General features: G+C 36.8%; 1 protein-coding gene and 1 pseudogene across 4 annotated transcripts in view; both read right to left on the bottom strand.

The window, feature by feature from the left end:
• Positions 1-21,007, bottom strand: part of ROBO1 (roundabout guidance receptor 1) — a 1,064,923-nt gene that overhangs the window by 533,018 nt on the left and 510,898 nt on the right. The gene's annotated exons all lie outside the window — the stretch shown is intronic.
• Positions 13,930-14,903, bottom strand: LOC106848004 (small ribosomal subunit protein uS2 pseudogene; annotated as a pseudogene).

Below are 21,007 nucleotides of genomic sequence, written 5' to 3'. Positions count from 1 at the left end.
CATCGGAGCACTCATCACTCTGAATTCTACTCGTGTGCTACTGGATAGGAGCTACCTGATCACAGGGCTCTTGCCTCATTTATCTTGGGACTGACAATGGCCTGGCACTAAGAAGGGCCTCATACAACATGTGCCAAGGTGTAAAGGTTTGTCAAGTGAGAAAATGAACCAAAACAGGTACCCTCAGAACAAACCTTAAATGTTAAGACCACACAATCTAAATAGCAAATTGAGATTAGATGACTGACAATTCAGAGGGGGTGCATCAAAAGTTACCTATCTCGTGAAATCAAGGATTTCCCTGATTCATAGTGTTAACTCTCATTATAAATGCCAATACTCTTGTATTTTTTAGTTTTTTAATTTTTTTTTTAATAAGATTTTATGTTTTCCTTTTTCTCCCCAAAGCCCCCCGGTACATAGTTGTATATTCTTCGTTGTGGGTCCTTCTAGTTGTGGTATGTGGGACGCTGCCTCAGCGTGGTTTGATGAGCAGTGCCATGTCCGCGCCCAGGATTCGAACCAACAAAACACTGGGCCGCCTGCAGCGGAGCGTGCGAACTTAACCACTCGGCCACGGGGCCAGTCCCAATTTCTTAGTTTTATCTTTTGAGAAAGATTAGCCCTGAGCTAACATCTGCCACCAATCCTCTTTTCGCTGCGGAAGACTGCCCCTGAACTAACATCCGTGCCCATCTTCCTCTATTTTATAAGTGGGACGCCTGCCACAGCGTGATTTGACAAGAGATGCTAGGTCCACACCCAGGATCCAAACCAGCGAACCCCGGGCCTCTGAAGCAGAACGTGTGAACTTAACCGCTGCACCACTGGGCCGGCCCCAGCACCCTTTTATTTTTAAATGCAAGACATGTTGGAATTCCCATTATTGATCTTTTTTAATGAGGAATAAGAGAAATTTAAGATAAATATAAGAAATCTTTGTCAGATTTAAATTTTCTTTCTACAAACACTCATCCTACTCAGAAAAACAGTATCTATTTAACTAAAAATTTAGAACTGATTATATTCATTATTTAAAGACACTTGTCATTGAAAATCAAAGTTAATTACATATTTTCTTCCTATATGCTAAGATACATTAAATTGTTTTGTTTGTATTTATTTTCTTTTTCTCCTTCCATCTAGGCTTAAAATTACTCTCAGTTGATATTCTTTACCAATGTCATATGACACTGAAAGCACATGCAGCGATGAATTTAGTAACCTGAAATTGTGGGATGAATTGCTCTTCAGCATGTACAGCACTGTCCTCCCCTCCACTTCCTTCCCTCCACTTCCTTCCCATCTTCTTTTCTGTTTAGGGCCAAATGCCTTTGGCATGGCCAGAGACTGCACAGCTGATTGTCACCGACTGACTGCCAAGCTCCAGAAACTGAACATGCCTTTTTCCCTCCAGCATCTGTCTTGTAAGCCTGAGTGCAGAGGATGGTTGCAAAAAAACATCTTGTTAGTTATGCTAGCTTACAAATACAAATGGAAGATTAACACTCCCTTAAATAGTGATTCGCAGGACTGTGAAAAAGGTTGGTCTATGACACATAATTACATAGATCTGCCTTTACCCGTGCTGGGGCACAGGTGTGTGTGTGTGTGCGCGCCTGTGTGTGCATGCGTGCACACTGGTGAGGGAGTTGGTAGGAGATAAGGCTGCAAACATAAGTTAGAATCAGGGGTGTAAAACGGGCAAAATCCTAAAGGGTACAAAAGGAGACCCAGCCATCCTTAACAGGGGTTAAGTGAGAAAAGTAAGTCCTAAAAGAGAAACATTTTGAAGTGAAGAGTTTCTCCATTCTCCCAAAGATGGGGCATAATTTGTACCAATTCAGAAACAAAGGAGAGAAGTTAATTCATTATCCACAATGGCTGCCTTAGAGCCTTAGGCTGAGTGAACTCTGATTGACAGGGCTGCACCTGAAAGACAAGGATGCTGAGGCTCAGGGCCGTCAGGTGCATAGATCCTTGCCAAGGTCAGGGAAGGTGCCCTAGCAATACCATTACAAGGTCATATGCTTTGTGCATTTGCCAAAGTGTGAGTTTTAACTTTAATCCATTAAGACACATTTGGTTTTATTATTTTTTACTTCATATTCTTAAATAAATTTCCACAAATTTTATAAGCTTCATGTCCAACAAAAATTAGGTTCACCATAGAAATGGGGGTGAGATAGCATATTTTAGATTTAGAGGAGTTCAGTGCTTGCTCTGAAACACATCAAGGAGGGAACTCTGGCAGTGGATGTATGGACGTGGAGGTAGAGAAGCTGCCGGTGGAGGGCAAAGTTATCTGCAGAAAGCAAGACTGTCAGAAGTGGCTCAGTGGACTCAAGAAACTCTCCAGGTTTGGAATAGCCTCTTGAGGAATTGCTCATGTAGGAGGTGGCTTGGAACATATGGTTGGATTGATAAATTCTGGTAAGAGCCCAAATGGGTAGGGAAATCAGAAATGGATGAGCCTCATTGTTAGGAAACTTTCTCCAGGTATAGTGGGCAGCAGCGGAAGAGAGAAAAAGAGAAGAGCTGAATTGAAGTGCGGTTGTTGGGGGTGCTGGGTTAAGATGGGTAGGATGAGAAGGGACTTGCTTAAGATAAGGCAGCTGGTTAGCGGCAGAGCTAGCACTGGGGCCTGCGTCACTCCCTGAGCAATCCAGGCACTAAAAGGTACTCTTAGCTAAACTGATGGTGGGGACTACCTGTAGGTATGGGATTATTCCAGTTATTGGAGATTCAACATTAGAAGGTTTCCTGAATTTCTGTTGTCTCTGAAGCAAAAACAACAAAAATCCCCCAGAGGAATTAAGTCATGATTTAAAGAACAAAGAGGAGGGACAAATTTGACTTATTTTCACCCTCTGCTTTCTCTCCCTGGTTTTAAGTTCCAATATTTCTAAACAGGGTGGTGGTTCTTTTAACCTAGGATTAGTAAGAATATTTCCTTTCCTAAAAAACAAACAAACAAAAAAACCAAAGAAAACTCAACAAAACTCCAGGTACCTATGTTGTATAAATAATGTACACGTAACTTTGTCAACAATTAAGAAGGCTAACTTTTGGTAAACTAGTAAGTTTACGTGGGATTAAGTAAGCCTATGGCTTGCAAATTAGGTTGCAATTTATCATACTACCCTTTTATTGATATGGATGGTTGCTGGATATCACACTTACATTAATTCAGCTCAGCAAAACTCATATTTATTGCCACTGGTAAAGGGTCTTTAGAGCATCAGTGATGTCTGTATATTTGCTGAAGGCTTTGGAAAAATCCTATTGCTTTATGGTGCCGATAACTTCAATTTCAACTATATCCCTTAAAAATTTCAAGTGGTGCTATTGTCTAAAAAAACACTGCTGATCTTTCTTTTCCAGTTGGCAAAGACCTAAACAAAAATAAGTTGATTCTACCAGGATCTTCCTTCCCCTACAAAAAAATAAAATAAAATAAAAGAGAGAGAGAGAGAAAGAGAGAGGGCAAGAGAGAGATCTAGTCATTTTTGTGTGTGTACAAAAGGGAAAAATATGGAGAATCACTGTTTTGGGGGGGCAGAAAGAAGTAGAGAATCTAGTGTCATTTAATTTCCTCTTTAAGATTGTGCTGGAAAACTAGCATTTCCTTTATATCCTCAAATAAGTAAGAAAATCCTGATAGTTAAAAGAGAACAAGGGCCATGCCTTCAGTCACTTGATAACAACACTAGGGAAAAAAGCCAGGAGCCAACTTCTGGTATTTTTGTATCACAAAGGCTACTCCATAAATACTTGAAAATACTTGTAGCTGAAATAAATGAAACAGAGAGAAGAACAGATAGCTCCCTCAGAGAAGGAACTCCAATAACACTGGTGGCAGTGGCAATCATGATTTTGTGGGAAGTTCACACACATCTTTTTCAACGGGATTCTACTTTGGAGTACAATGTAACATTCCATCCTTTCTAAGAGGATAGAGTGTGATTATAAGAGAAAACGTTCAAAGGTTAAAAATACTTGCACACTATAGAAAGTAGCTTAGCCTGGATTTAACTCTGGTTGGTGGCCCTAGAGGTGGGATATGTTTTCTAATCTGTTTGTGGCGCAAGTGTCTTACTTGGGCAATACTTTAAAAGCTTTTAAAAATGTGAACATTTTTGCCACATAAATCTGAAATTAATGGCAGCAATATATATTCGTTTTTATAGTAAACATTAGCAGGATTCCTTTTCTTTTTTTGCTTTTGGCTGTTTGTGCATTGCATGGTAAAATATTTCCAAAAGATTGCTAGTCAGTTGTCATCTTGCTTTGTTCCTGACTGGGATATAATCATATTTGTAGGAAAAACACATCAGAACCTAAGGTAGTTCCTAGAACAGTCGAGTAGGGATATTAAAACATCTGTTGTCAATAAATAAAAGCACTTTTTGGTACTCCAGCCAATGCAAGCTTGTTATTCAATTATTATTAACATGACAGTTAATGCTTTACTGTGCTTGAAGTTAAATATAACGCATTGTTTAAATTCTGTAACTGTTTTGTTTTCCTCCGGAGTTTGGCTCTTTAACATTTGCTGGATTTACCCAATCACCAGTCATGTCAAGGGAAAAAAATAAGTGTATTGGCAGGAGGCAGGGAACAAAGTACACACATGACTTTTAAATGCCCCAAATGAGAAAGGATTAGGCTGCACATTATTGAAAGGATACTCCACAGATTGTTAGTGCTCTGCTGTTTGCTCACATTAGTTCTCTTAATTGGGCCTCTTTTCTAAAGACAATAATCCTATCAACAGAAAGTTGCAATGGAGGTCCTTCTGGGCTTTGGAAAGAGAACTCATCTCTCACTTAAGACAGTATAGAAATTTCTGGTGTCGCAGAAAGCAGCGCGCTGTCATGTGAACGGTTACAGAACATTCTGAGACTTTTATAGAGAGTTGTCACACAATCTACAGTTGCTTTGGAGAAATAAGATGGCATTACTCAGAGAGAGCTTCCCTCTGGTGAAAAGGCTCCCATTTCTCTTGGCCATCGTGGACAGTGGAGTGGGGTCAGGACCAGGACTTATGGCAGGTGACTCAGTTTGGGTCTTTGCTCCAAAATGACCCACCCTGGGGCAGGGCTGAATCAATGGGAAAGGGGTTTGGGCTAAAGCTGTTGTTTTAAGGAAAAGCTTCTGTCTAGTTTTGTAAAAGTTCCCAGACAGACTCGGAGAACCGGAAAGGACCCTTGGAAATGTTGGAGGAATTGCTGGTGCCCTTAGCTTCCAAGAATCCTTCTAGGAGTTTCCTTCTACCATCTCCTTCAATGTATGGCTTCTGAGCTCCACAAGCCAGATTGATTATCAATAAAATCCACAGCATCTCCCAATTTACCTAGAGCAAAAGCCAGGGTCCCTTTTCCCTTTTTCTTGTAATACTGGTCAGAACCCAGATTTGAGTCAGCCAGAATCCCAAGTCACCATATTCTAGCTGTATACATTTGGGCAGGCCACTCAACTTCAACACAACTCAGTTTCTTTCTTTATAGAATGTGGTTAATGATGACTTCTATTTCATAGTTTTCTTTGAGAATCACAGCACTTGCCAGAGGAAGCACTCATAAAATAGCGTTAATTAAACAATTCAAGTTGTAAAAGTGACTCCTCATCTGATCTAAGTAACACTCTGAGAAGACAAAGACCTTTTGGGGCTCCATTCTTTTCTTTTATCTCTCTCTCCAAGTGTCTTGGGGCTTTATGCTGATGAGGATCATTTACTTTTGCTACAACCATTTACCTTTATAAGGAGATGATTGTAGAGGCTATACATTAAGCCAAAGGGATTATTTTAATGATGAAATTTCAGGTAGTAGTCAGTGGAGAGACTTAGGACAAAAAGTTTTATTTTACTGTTTTACTAACAAGTATCTCCCTATCTCACTAATACACAGAGATGACATTTAAATTGTCGGATGACTCTTGCAACATTTAATCTTTAATGACACTTTCTAACCAGAATGTTTACTCATCGTTCTGAAATTTTTATTATGCATATGTCCTAGATAATAACGGAGTAAAACATTTGAGGAGACCAGAAATAGTCACATGGAGATTTCCATCTTCAGAGTACTGGTTTGAATACCATTAGATCAGTGATGACAGGAAGTCAATATAGGCCCATGAAACTGGCAAATTTGAAATTAATTTGTTGCTGTAGTTTAAGTATCTAGTCCAATTTAAAATCATCTGGTATTTTTGGTTGGTCATTTTGAAGAAGCCACACACTAAAAATACTTCATTTTGTGATGTAAGGAGAGCTGGCTTTCCTTTTCTCATATGGGTCTTCTCAAAATGAATTTAAGATTATAGAATTCATAATAAGACATATATATGTATAGTCACCTATTTTATACATGTAAACATTTTTAATTTATGTATACTATATATTTATAAAAATACTTCATAACAATATACATTATATATAAAATATTTGAATTCTATGTCACCAGGTCTTCTAAATACTTTTCACCTGAGCCCCAAATTTTACTAAACGTTACTTAGAATAAAGAATATACTTAAGATAGAGAATCTTGAAAGATTAGAGCTAGACAGGAATATTAGAATTTAACTGCCCCAAGCCCTTTATTTTTAAAGATGAGGAACACGAGGTCCAAAGAGATTGAGAGACCTTATTTTCAAGGTGACTCAAATATTTAATGAGAGTTTTTGAACAATTATTCTTCAGCCCAAGCCCTATATTCTGTCCTAATACAAATCTTGGGCTGGAGAATGCTACCCAAGATAACTTTACTTGCTCTTCCACATATGTGAGCATATGTGCTTTTCATTACACGTTTTGATGTTCACCTGTTCCTCTCTCCTGAATCAACCTAGTTCTTCTCTCTCTGAAACATCCTCTGCTTCCTGCCAAGTCCCTTTACAACTTTATATAACCAGGTCTCTTGTCCACATCCTTACCAAAATGATTGTCTTTTCTATTGTACAAAGCTGCAATTTAGGCCACAAGCCTCTCATCCTAGCTGCCACTACTGCATTCTTATGCCCACTTTCCTAATCATTGGTGCTGTTCACATATTCTGCTGGCTGCCTGATGGACGTGTGATAGGACAGGACTGTTCACCCCTTCTGTTAAGTGAGGTGTATCCAGATGACCTGCATTCAGTGAAGTACAAATGGAGGATTTAAGAGGTAGTGTGTGACTCATCACCTCCCTTCTCGTTGCTTGCAATAATCATGGATATATGTTGAGATGAGGTCTCCCTCATCCTGGGTTTCTGAGTGGTAACAATGAGCAGAGCCCTTTTCTAACTCCAGGTGGGATAACTGTGAAATAGACTACCCTGTGTTGCCTCTTACAGGACATATTATCGCATGGTCAAAAGTGTTAAGAAAAGATAATAAATGGAGAGATTTTTCTCCATAAATATATGACAGAGAGAGTAACAGGGAGCTAGGATTTCTCTGGGAGAGCTTCACGGCAGCTTACAACCCAGGCTCTGACATGTGTGTAAAATGGGGAAAGTACAAAGCATAAGGCTTTCTGATGTGAGTGGAAAGATGGAGATTCTCCTCAGCATCCGATAACCTTGAGAACGATGACTTCCCTTCAGTTTAGAAGAGCTCCAAAGGTGTCCAGTCATTATGTAAATGTCCTTTTCTTTTTTTACCTTTATCAAACACCAGCACTTAGAGGAAAAGATGTAACACTGTGCTCCAGAGAGGTGGGAAGAAGATGTAATATAAGGAAGAAATTTCTGATCATTGGAGCCCTCCCCAGATGGAACTGGCTCTTTTGTTTCAGATAACCATCTGGAAGAGATATTGAAGACTTTCTAGACAGTCTCTAAATTTCCTTCAAATGCCAAGATTCTGCCAACTTCTCTCTCTACCTATATTAGTCTAGCTTTTCTCTGGAGCTGGATGGATGACACTCAAATGAGCATTTCTTAAATACTGTTTGATAGTGAGAATCACCTCGAAAGCATGATCATCTCTAACTGAATATTTTTTCTAAATCAACTACTGAAAATTTGAAACCTGGTGCTGAGAATAATTTTGTCCAACACTGAATAATTCAATCACTTGAAGAGGAGCCATCGAAATGCAAAGTGTTGAGAAAACTCATTCCAACAAAAGTTCCAAAGCAATCCAGAAAACAGATGGCCTCGGGATTAGCTGACTGTGCCAAGATTTCTAGGACATATTTTAATCTGGATAGTATATAATCTCATCTGTAAAATAAAAATCTGGTTTCAGTCCCAGCTATAGGCAAATTCCATAAAAATAACCAAAATTCATTCTAGGATATCTGCAGAAACAAACCTGCATTTATTTTAAGCTATTCTCATACACAATATTAACTCAATTTAGTTCGTCTTCTTTAAGTGATAGAGTAAAAGAAAACCACAAAGACAAAGAACTCAGTAGATAATCCTGGTTCTGCCACTAATTCCTGTGTGATCTCAGACAAGTCACTGATCCTCTCTGAGCTAAAAGGTCCACCAAATGTTAACGTTCTATGAGTGTGCGATTTCTGTGATAAAAGAAAAAAATTATCTTCTTCCCATTTTAATACTGAGAGCAGAATGCTTACAGATTGCAATGGAAACTAGTTAGTCCTAAATTGCTACTGCTTTGTCACAGATGTGATGAATAAAAGCTAATAAAATGTGAATATAAACAAATGTTAAGAAATTGTGTTTATCCTCTTAGAGACATTTTTACCATTTATGTAACTATATTTGCAATACTTTCATATGTAAATATTTTTAAGTATATGTTTTAATTCTTATGTTAGACAAGAAAGGCTGTTGTTTCTTCAGTTTACTGCATAAGCACAAAAATTAGCATCAGGTTAGATTAAACATTTTGGGAGGGCACAGGATACCTTTCTCTTTTGTAGCTACAATAGTAACATATTATCATGACAGCAAAATAAAAGACTACAGAAAATAAAAGTATTTTGTTGACATCTTTGTATGCATTTAACTGGAATTTTTAAGATATGTATGTATACGGTGCATGTGTGTGCACCTCTGCTGTGCTGGGGTGTATACTTTGTGCGCACACACACTGACACACCATTTTTTTGTCGTTAGAAATGGAATTTTTCCTTTCATTCATTTTTAAACTTGTTTTTCTTTTAATATGCTGTTTTACTGAACATGAAAAATATGAAAAAAATTGCATAGTTTTCTGCTAATGATTTTGAGTCATATGCTCTATGAGAGCAGAGATTTATGTATCTTGTTCTCCGTGGTTTCCTCAAATCCAGCAGAGGACAAAGTTGTTTATTCACTAAATATTCACTGAATAAATATATGAAAGTAAAAAATTGGAAAATGCACTTATGCACTCAGACATTTGTTAAAATTAGGAATACAGCATGCAGGGATGCCTTAAGGCCACTTAATAAGCATCTCAACTGACTTTTGACTGATAAGACTCATATAAATGTATTAAGTACATAAAACAAGAATAGAGACCCACCCACATGTCTGTCCAGCACGACAACTTTCCTTGAATAAAAAAATATTTACAAATATAAAATATATATAAAAATATATAAATGTAAATATCTAAAATATAAAAAAGTAGTATAGAAAGAATAAGAAAATTAGCACTAAGGCCATGTTGTGTAAATTTATGCTAGTGCTCCTAAGAAAAGGTGATAACGCGTGTGTGCTGCGTGCATGTGCATGTGTGTGTTTCTGCGTAGCTACAAAACTCTAATACTAAAAGCAAAAACCTGAGCATTCAATGTAAAGAATATTTATCCATGTTTCCAAAAGAAAAGCAAGTATCTTAGGCCAATAAATCTGTACTTTCAGTGTAAGAATATTATGACATGAAATCCTGTCAAAATAAAGCGGCAGTTTGATATGTTAAGCGGATCACCATATCGCTCTCAGAATGGTAAGAAAAGTAATATGGTTCATTTATAACCTATTGGAAATTGAAATCTGAGTTTTAATCTCAATTTGAGATCTTAGTTTAAGATGAATAATTTTAAAGTATCATAAATACAGCAACTTTTTTTTTCAGAAACAAATACACAATGTAGACATTGGTGAAATAAACAGGCACATCAGAATGTTGAGGGAAAATATGTTTAGGGAATATTTGAAAGGAATTCATAATAGCCTCCATAACTAAATGATAAGGAAGCAAAAACTAGAACTACATATTTCTTTACTAGACATCTCCAATTTATAAATAAACTGTGTTACAGAATTTTATGTATACATTGATTGTTTTACTTGGAATGCATTTTCCATACAGGAATATTTTAAATAAAGTCTGTCTTCCTAAAACAGTCAGAAAGCCTTCTCATGTATCTTAAAACAAGACTACTAATGATATATTTTAACCAAAATTAACTCCTCATTTACACATTATCCAGGAATGCATTCTGAATTCCACATGGAATTCTAAAATGCCTTCAGGCAACAGAAATGAGGATGCTCCAATGCAATGCTGTCCAGTAGAACTTTCTCTGTGGATAGAAATATTCTATAAGATCCACATGTGCCTGGCTATTGAGCACTTGGAATGTGGCCAGTATAAAGAAAAACAGAATTGTTCATTTTATATAATAGCCACATGTGGCTAATGTCTACCCTATTAGACAGTACACATCTAACTCATGTTACTAAGGCTATGCTACAAAGCGCATATTGGAGCGTAGGGCAGAGGGGTAGATTACCCCCATTTGTTCACCATGATGGTGCGAAAGTGTATTATGGCTTTAGGCATTTTACAAACTCACTGTCTACAAACAAATCAGCACTGTCAAACCACTGTCCTTTTCTGCTTTGCATTCTCTTTTTCCCAGCCCTGGTAAAGACCTACTCTGTCTTCAAGATCCAATTCCAATGTTTTCTTTGTAATGTTCCATTAGACTCACTCACTCTGCTCTTTGCATATATAGAAATGAAAACCTATACCAGAGAATGTCCTACATCTGTAACCTTTTTAAAAAGATGTTCATCAAACCAACTTCGTCTTATGCAGATTTTATTCTTCAACATTACCACCGTTTCTAGTATTACTAGTGATTAATGACTATGTGAATGAATGAAAGTATCAAACTTAGAGACTTCTCTCAAAGAGTTTATAATAGAGATAAGCATAGACACAAATATTTTTCCATATTCTCTCTATGATCTGTCCACAGAGATTTTTTAGACATACTCCTAAGGTCATAAAGTGACCTATTGTATGCAACCCTGTAAGAAGGAAGGAGAAAATCCATATCTGCTGAGGACAATTTAAAATATGTAGAAAATATTAATTAAATGTTGGTTAATTCTTCTTTCTGAGTACAAGGGGCTCTATGAGTAAATTATCTTATTTTACCCAGCTGGACTGAAGATTTATTGCTATTTTCTTCAAAAAAGTTTGCCTTGGCATAATTTCATTCTTTTCCACTTTCATATTATTAATTGTTCTGAAATTTAATATAATTTATTAAATTGATCTTTGTGTAGAGCATAGTACCAGATTGAGTAGATGCTAATTATCTGAGGAGTGAGGAAGACATGAATACTCACTGTTTCAATATCAGATGCATTATGACATCAAGGTTGGAGTATAAACAAGAATGAGTTCTTAAGGGGGAAATATGATCACGTGTTAGAAGATGGTTTACAAGTTCCTAACACTCTCTATATTATTTAGATTATATTTCACAATGAGACCAGGTTTGCAGTAGATAATTAACTATGTGAAGACCACATTAAAGATTCAGATAATAAAATATTAACATAAAATATACATTATTAATATGCCATACATATTCTGTGAGTGAATTCTGAGTATAGGGATATGTATTTACTAATTTCCCTTGGAAATTAATGTGCAAAAGAACAACCACTCTAACCTTGCCTCAGATAGGACCACCTCCTGGGAGGAATTTGATTAATGGGAGCAGTCATGAAAGGTATTATGCTTTGATTAACGTACTTTAATTTTTCCAAAAAAAAGTCAAAGAGGACCTTTTTCACACATTCAACAATAAAATGATTATATTCTCTGAAATGTCTCAATTTTTTAGTTTTGAAATTTTTTGGTGCAAAAATTTATGTAAATATAACCTGGGAGAAGAATCTATATTTGAGTAAAGCTTCACTAGTTGATAGCTATTTTATTTGTAAAGAGGTTTAAATAATATAATATTTATTCTGCAAAAAGACTCCTTTATTAAAGGAAATCAACAATTTAAATATCAATAGCAGGAAAATATGTGATTATTTCACATTTGTTGTCTTTCCCTATTTTTGTGTTAATGAGTTTGTATTGCACTCTTCCTGGAGTTGATGTGACTTTTGAAAAGTTATTTATCCACAACTTAAACTTAGGAATATGTCCTTTTGGTTGGCCAAAATAAATTTTCTCAATTTTATCAGTAGCCTTTATCTTGTTACGTGGCTTTGGATGGCATTTCTCTTTCTAATCAATCAATTTTAAAAAGTATTCTATTGCTCACTAATTACTCTAGTTTATTCAAAAGATATTAACTGAGTCCATACTATGTGCCAGGAATGACACTGATTATTGGTATATAGTGGTTCCTCCTTTCATTGATATTATATTCTAGAAGTGACTGACATTAAATCAACATGCAGGTAATATGTAATTAATAATTGTGACAGAAGGAAAAGAAAGATAGGGATAATTTAGATTGATGAAGGGCTTATCAGGGAAGGCTACTCTAAGGAAATGATGTATGAGCTGAGATATAAAGAATTAGTAGCAACCAATTAACAGCAGTATCTGTGGAGGGCAAGGGTGATGTGTGTTAGGTGGTGGGTGTGAGAGAACAGCAGAGGAAACAACAAGTCTAAAAGCCCCTTTGGTAAGACAAATCTTCTCATATTTGAAGAACTCTCAGAGGCCAGAGACTGAAATATCATGAATGACAAGATGAATTAGAAGAAGCATCTACTAGAACATCCAAGATCACATAGACCATCGGAAAGGATTTGATCTTTGACTGAAAAGTGAAAGAATGCCACCTAAGAGTTTTGAAGCAAGTTGTTCATAGTTTTAAAAATGACAGTTCTGTCTATTTAGCGGAGGATGGCAAGAGTTCAGAATATTGCCTTAGTATAGGTTAGAGACACTGTTGTCTTGGACTATAGTGTGGCAGCAGAGATAGAGAAAATAAATGGATTCAAGATACGCATGGTTGTATGTGAGAGATGAGAACAAGAAAGTTTTAAAATGAGTACCAGTGTTCTGGCTTGCACATGGCTTTGGCTGGAGGTGACATTTACAGAAATAGAAAAGACTAGTAAGTGCAGGTTTGAGGAAGTTGTTCGGACCTGAATAGATATAGCTAGAGTTTAGGACATGCCAAGTTTGAGATATCTATGAAACACAAAAGTAGATCCCTCAAGTAGACCACTGCATATGAAAGTGTGAAGCTCAGAGGAGAGTGTGGGGTGGATATAAAAATATGTGAGTCTTTGCATATGGATGATGATGATGATGATGACAACGATTATAGCAAACAGAGCGCACACCTTTTTCCAACCACTATTTGAAGTACTTTACACATATTATCTCATTTAACACTCAAAAACACTTATGAAGTAATTACTGTTATCCTCATTTTAAAGGTGGAAAATGAAGCTTGAAAATCACCAGGTAGGAAGTGCAGAGATAGGGTTAGAAGCATGGTGGTCTGGATCCAGAGTCCATCCTCCCATCTACTATACTCTGCTGTCCTTCAAAAAAGCCTAGATATTCTCACTCCATCTTTATACCAAGATATAGCTTTGATTTTCCATCAGAGAAAGTTAGGTGTTCAGAAAATGATAAAAAGTAGAAATTATTCCCTACTCTCTTCTGATTTGAGGATGATTTTCTTTAAAGAAACCATTTATTTTCCATCAACCTCATTTCCATTTCCTGTTCAAGAGTCTGTGGAAGGACAGCTTCAGATCATTCAGTGGTTGTGCCTCTTCATTCAGTGGTCTGAGCAGTGGGAGCTACAGAGCAGTGTTCACTGGGGGGTTGAGCACCCCAATCTTCAGTAGGGAACTGCTGGATAGACACAGAGGGACCTGCACACCTTCAGACCAGCCTGCGACCTTGGGTTGACCAGCAGTAAATCTGAGAGCTGGAGTGGTCCATTCACCCTGAAATTCCTCCTCCGTCACAGACTTTTCAGCAGCAGGCTGCTCTTCCTTTTCCATCTCCTCAGGATCTCTGTAGAAGCAGACGTCAGGCATGACCTCCCTTGGGTATTCTTGGGAGATGACGCCATGCATGCACAGAACTTCCCAGGCCAGCATCCAGCACATCAGATTCCCTGAGTGAGCGCCCTTGTTGTTGCTTGGGATGGCAATGTCTTACAGAGGAGAGTCTGTGTTACACAGAGAAAGCATAAACAGGTTAACGGAAGATGCCTCTGTGGGTGGCTGGTGGTCAGCCCTGGGATCAGTGACCATCGGAAGCCTCAGCTCCCAGAAGGCTGCCTGGTTTTGATTAGTGAAGATTCCAGGAGTGAAGCAGCCAACAAGAGGAGGGGCTCCAGTGGCAGCAGCAAACTTCAACATGGCTCGCTGGCCAGTATTCCTGGAGGATATGACATCAACATCAGCTGAGTGTTTAACGGCAACAATAGCATGAGCTACCAGCAGAAGCTTCTCCCAGATTCTCTTTACATTTATGATGTAGATTCCATCACTTTGCCTTTTGTAGATGTACTGCTCCATTTGGAAGTCAAAGTTGGCGCCACCTAAGGGGGTTCCTGCTGCAAGGACATCATCCTCCTTCATTTGCAGGACATTGAGGGCTCCAAATATTGTGAAAGTTTCCCTTTCAGTGATGACGGGAACCCAGAACAACTCTGTATGGACCCTCTCTGGGTAGCTTGAAAAGGCTGAGAATATGATTTTATTCCCAATCCTCATGTTTACAGTGGAATTGATTCCAATAAAGTATAAAGTGAGAGAAGATACTCAGAACTGATCCCTGGTGAATTCCAAGCTACAGTTTGCTAGAGAGGAGAAATTGGCCATAAGATGGAAAAGATAGCCAGAGACATAAGAAAAGAAGGAGAATGTTAAATCACACAAGCCAAGAGCTAAGGGAAAGAGAGCTACAAAAGAGAGGAAAGAGTCAACTGCGTCCACTGCTGTTCAGAGACCTAGTTAGGTTTATTATAGAATACAAGTTCCTCATGAATAGGCAGTGATTGAGGGAAAGAATGTTAGAATAGCCATGGACAGTTATGATCTTGGTCTAATCCCAGCCCTGACATTTCCTAGATGAGAAACATTGGGCAGGCCCCCTAATCTCTCTAGATCTCAGATTCCGATTCTATAGAGTAAATATGGACAAGATAGTCTCCATGGGTCCTTCCATCTCCTGAATGCTCTTTTATCATTTATGGTTTATCAACATTTTACAATAATGGAAAGTTTGTTCTTTTCTGGTTAAAAGGCCTCTTTCTCAGCAAACATTATATTGTTGCTCACATTCACAAAATGACTTGCAATAGACAGCACACTACCAGTGTGGGAAGTTAGCTTACACACAGATGTCATGCAAAAAGTCTTTTTTATTGGTGGTGGAAGTTATCTGAAGATTAGATCACAATAGAATAGTTTCAAATTTCTGAATGGGACATGGCTTTCTTTTTATTCTAATGTATAGTCTCTACTATCAACACAAAAAATATTTATACACAAGGGAGCTTAGAAGATTCTCAAGTGCCTGGCTCTCATTTTAAAAAGTTGTTCAATTTGGCAAGTTCCTCATGTACTTGTGTGTTTGACCTTGGCATGTGAGCAGACATGTAAATACTGCGTTTGCTGAACAATGTGTACTTATCTGCAATTCCAAATGGCAGTCACATTTAATCCTATCCTTCTGTCTTCCTAAATCTTCACTTACTCTTTTATTAATACACTGGAATGATGAAAACAAAAGAAGATCATCTTATTCTTTGCAGGTATGTGGATGATTGGTTGCCAGTGGAGAAAGTGAGGACAAATTACGTGACTCAATAAAATTGGAAGGGTACCATCTTTCTTCCTATGTGGAGAATTGTTCTGCCTTTTAAAAGTAAGTGGGTTCAATATATTGAGTTATGACTAGTGAGTATGATATCTCTAGTTATGAAGATTCTGACTTACAGGGCAAAGTAGTGCTATGCTATAGGACTAGCTAGATATAAAGTTCAAAGCAGCCATTAGGGTCTCTGTTAACACACTGAAACAGTTTTGTAAATTTTACCTACAAATATAGAAGTCTCAATGCTGCGATTATGAGTCAAATGGATTTAAGTTTAACTTCCTGGATCTAACATATGTTAGTCACATGATCTTTGCCAGGACACTTGGCTTCTTCAAGTATCAGTACTGCCATCATTAAAACTGGAATAACATTAATAGCTACCTCATAGGCCTGTTGAGACAAGTAAACAAGGTATTGTACATAAAATTCTAAATACAGTGCTGTGCAGATAGTAAGTAGTCAGTCATTGGTAGCTATTTTCATTATCATTTTGCTATTGCTATTTTTATAGTTGTCCCAACGATGCAGAGTGATGTTATGAGGAATGAGCAACTAGAATATGAAAGTGACACTAATTAGATACATTACAGATGACAGATCAGAATTTGATATAGCCTGATGTCAAGAGCAGGGAACCAGGGATTGACGTCTTGCCACATTGTTCTTTCATTTTTATAAGATTTTGATACAGTGCCTAAATGTTGTATTATCTGTAACAAGGATTTCACCTATTTTTATCTTCTATTTTATGTCCGAAGTGACATGATTTTCCAGAGATTCTTGATTTGTACTTCTTTATGTGGCTTGAATTAGATGTTTTAAGGTATTAAATATAAAAGAATAGACCATTGAGTAATATTTTCTCACTTCCCATTTGCTGGGAAAGATTCACCCTGAGCTAACATCTGTTGCCAAGCTTCCTTTTTTTCCCCCTCCCCAAAGCGCCAGTGCATAGTTGTATATTCTAGTTGCTAGTCCTTTTAGTTCTTCTATGTGAGCCACCACCACAGCATGGCTACTGACAGACAAGTGATGTGGTTCCGTGACTGGAACCAAACCCAGGCTGCTGAAACAGTGAAAGTGCCAAAGTTTAACCACTAGGCCATCAGGGCTGCTCTGACTCCCCATTTGATCTGGTTCTTGTCACAGGCAAACAGCAAAATTACTTTGACCTCAAAAAGAAGATTTTTTACTTTTTGAAAGTTACGATATAAAAAAGATATTTGATGGATTTGTTTCTGTATTATGAAAAATAAAGACTTGTAAAATGAAAACTGCTTTCAATAAGTAATATCCTGAATTCAAGGATGACTTTGTACAGTTTCCATTATGCATTGACAACAAAATGTAAATAGAAAGTCAGTTTATAAAATTGCTTGCAGTTCCTATGGTCAATAAACACTTGTTGAATGACTGACTGATTCTATGGCATTTGGAATTTGTCCCTTTGTTCTTCAGAAAACACACAGTTATAGTCAGAAAAGTTATACAGCAAATTAGATGCTAATGTATCTTTTATAACAAATTCACATTATCTTCCATTATATTTATTAATTTATGTCTTTCCTATTTACCAGGAACTCCAAACGAGAGAGAGGAATATTATTGAACATTTTTTATCTTTAGAATTTTAGGCATGTTCATTAACTAATTAATTAACTTACACATTCATTTAGTTATTCATTAAATAAAAGCTTATTGAGCACCTACTTTATGCCAGATATTGTAATAAAGCATAGTGGAGTTAAGGACCTAAAGGTTAAAAGTCACAGCCTCTATCTGTAGGAACGTCTACACATGAATACAAATATACATATGTTATGTATACAATAGGTAGGTATGTAGTGCATTTGTACTACATACGCATATGAATCTTCACAAGTATAGAAACAACAACAGTATAAGCCAGATTGCAATAAGCATAAGCAGTGGGGTAGGAATATACTGTGGAAAAGTTGACTAAACCTTTCCAACAGAAGTGGTGAGTTTTCTCAGAAAAGGGGGCATCTGGCTAGTGCTAGAAGGATCAGGAGGACTTTCTCCAGTTGGAGAAAAGGGACAAAAAAGATGAAATGAGAGGACAGCCATTCCTGGAGGGTGAATCCAACACACACACAAACCCATAAAATAAAGAGCATGAAACAAAGAAGTGAGTGGTTGGGAATAAAGGATTTTAACTGCATGGAGGTCATACAGAGTCCTTCCCCAGACTTGCTAGTGAGTTAACTTAAAATGACTACAACAGCTAATTTCTAGTTGTATGGATTATTAAGAGCAAAAGGGGTTGGAAGTCTTTTAAGATGCACAACACAAATATATGAGGTTCAACCTCAGAGGAGAAGGGTTTAGGACTTGCGGCTATTTTTGCCTTGTCTCTCTGTACATTTAAATCTTCTGGGACCATCCATGGGCAACACCCATGGCAATTTATTAGTTTCTCCAGGTTAATGCTTCTTGTTTTAAGAATACTGAGTATACAAATACAAGATACCCAGATCTAGGAAATATTTGTCTATTGCTGACATTTCAATGCTTCAGATAGGGCTCTTCTCTCTTTGAGTTTGAATTAATTGGATAATGCTATGCCTTTAAGTATCTTTATTTTGATGTCTTGTTTTTCAGTGGGGTGACTATCTATATAGTTTACTTAAATTATGCTGCTTTTCCATATTCCCAAATGATAAAGTAGTAAACATATACTTATCTTTCTCATAGAAATGTTATGATAATCAAGAATAATAGGAATGAATGGATGAAGTTGTCCTTGAGTGGCTTGTGAGAAATTCAGGCACAAATTCAGGTTGTTGCCTATTAGCCTTGCTCATTAGATTTAAAGCACTGGGAAATTTAAACATCCCCAAATGTTGAGAATTTATACTTTATTATCTTTAAGTCCTTTTACTGAACAGAAGACTCAAGACAGGTCTAAGGACAGAAATAGCTAAAGTAGCCACTTAAATCTGTTGTTGTAATTTTTAAACAATATGTCTGTTTGTGATGTCTGGGAAAATTGACTTATATTGCTTAATAATGCTGAGCTGGCTTAAGGGGTAATGTTACAAATTCTCTCTCATATAGACACGTGTTACTTTACCTTCTTCAGCGTGTTCTTCATGATGTATCTAAGTGTGAATGGGTCAATTTGTCATATGCATTTGGATCAAGGGTTGTATACCTTTAAAACCTAATCACCCTTTTTTGTTTATATCCTTTCTTCCTGGATGCCAAAGTAGTCAAAATAATATGTCCACGAGATACATACTTTCAGTCTGTGACTGTAACCTAATGGACCCGTTTTTCTTTGTGGCTTGAGGGTTCAAATGCAGTGCATTATTGTCATAATCGTTATAATAAAATTTTAGTTAAAACTCAGCTACTTGTTTTACTTACATAAACTTTTGATGGCAAAAGGAAGAGATCTTGTCTATTAATGCATAAAGAGAGGGTGATTGATGCAAAGTTTTCTGTATTTCTTGTGACTCTAAGAAATTCTTATTAAATTTGAATGATTATTCTGATTGTAGGGATGCGACAAAATGGAAGTATAGAACGAACACAAATATCAAAGGAGAGAGATAAAAACTAAGGAGGACGGTCAACGTTGTAACTGTAGGAAGACAAAAAGCAGAGCCATTTATATGATGGAAAGCAGAGAAATAATCATGAAAGGGTCAAGGCAGGTGAAGTAAAGGAGTGAAAAGTACTGTAATGAGTGGAAACAGAACAGGGTTAGTCATCATGTACCCTCAATGCAGTCCTGGGGTTAGCGATATTTTGCGCTGAGAAAGATGAGGGAGGGTCAGTTAAACTCATATGACATAGTTCTGAGTTTAAGGACTGCCCTTGACATATTTTATAATGTCACAATGTGTTTATGGAAAACAGGGATTTGTTTTTAAATGAACAGTGACATTAGAGAGCTCCATTTAGGGATTAAAAAATAGTTACATATTTCTTAGCACCTTAATTCTGCTAACTCTTTAAGTCTGGATGCACTAGACAATAGGGCAAAGGGCATAAAATAAGAAAGATTAAATGTTATATATTGTAATAAGAAAACACAGCCTGGACAACGTCACAAATATGAACCAATTAAGTTTAAATTTTGAGAGGAGGTAGGAGTGAGCAGAGTTTTCTAGAAAGAACAATGTGAGCAAGACCACAGGGCTAGGGATATATGATGCTTGCCCGGGAAAGGCAAGTAATCTAACATAGCATGAAAAGTCCATTAACCACGACATCATCAAACAACTATGGTCATCAGATTCTTATACGTGTAAAATAAAGAGGGAAATACATTTTGAAAAGGTCACTTAAACAATTTTAAAAAATCTTTGGTATTTAAAGGTGCATCCTTAGCTCTCAGGCAAATGATGCTTCGCATTTTATGAAGCACTTTTAAGTACTTGTAAATTATTTACATAATTTTTGCTAAATTATGCCCTTGTTACATAAAATGGTTCATATGTTAAAGGTTCTTGTTGGCTGAAGTTTTCTTGTAAATGAAAACAGTAAACTCTGGATCCTGTAGGGAATACTCTGTACTGAATACTTGTGTGATTCCTACATTATCTGTATGGCCACAAAGGATATACATAGGATAGACCCGTTTAACATCAGGAAAGACATTTGACAGAACTGCATTATGTCACCATATCTGTGCTGTATGTTGTCTGTGATAGCTAAACAGAATCGAAATGGGAGAAACTGAATGTCATCATTTTGTCTGGAAGGGTAACTTGCAAGTGCACACAGGAAACATGATAAAAATTTTAAGGGCCTGTTTACTAAAAGGAAAGATATCCTGTTCTTAGAAAATCTTTAACATTTAAAAAATTGCATTAGTAACATGCATAACAGTCATATATTTTGTATCATTAATATGAATGTTAATATTGTAATAATGTTATGCTAACGTTAATAATAAAGCAATCTAATATTAAAGAAGATGATTATTACATTATATAAAAGATTTGGCATTCCACGAAAATATGAA

The sequence above is a fragment of the Equus asinus genome, chromosome 18 (assembly GCF_041296235.1).
Source record: "Equus asinus isolate D_3611 breed Donkey chromosome 18, EquAss-T2T_v2, whole genome shotgun sequence".
NCBI lineage: Eukaryota > Metazoa > Chordata > Mammalia > Perissodactyla > Equidae > Equus > Equus asinus.
The sequence above is the reverse complement of the archived record's forward strand: the minus strand, read 5'-3'. Positions and strand labels throughout refer to the sequence as shown.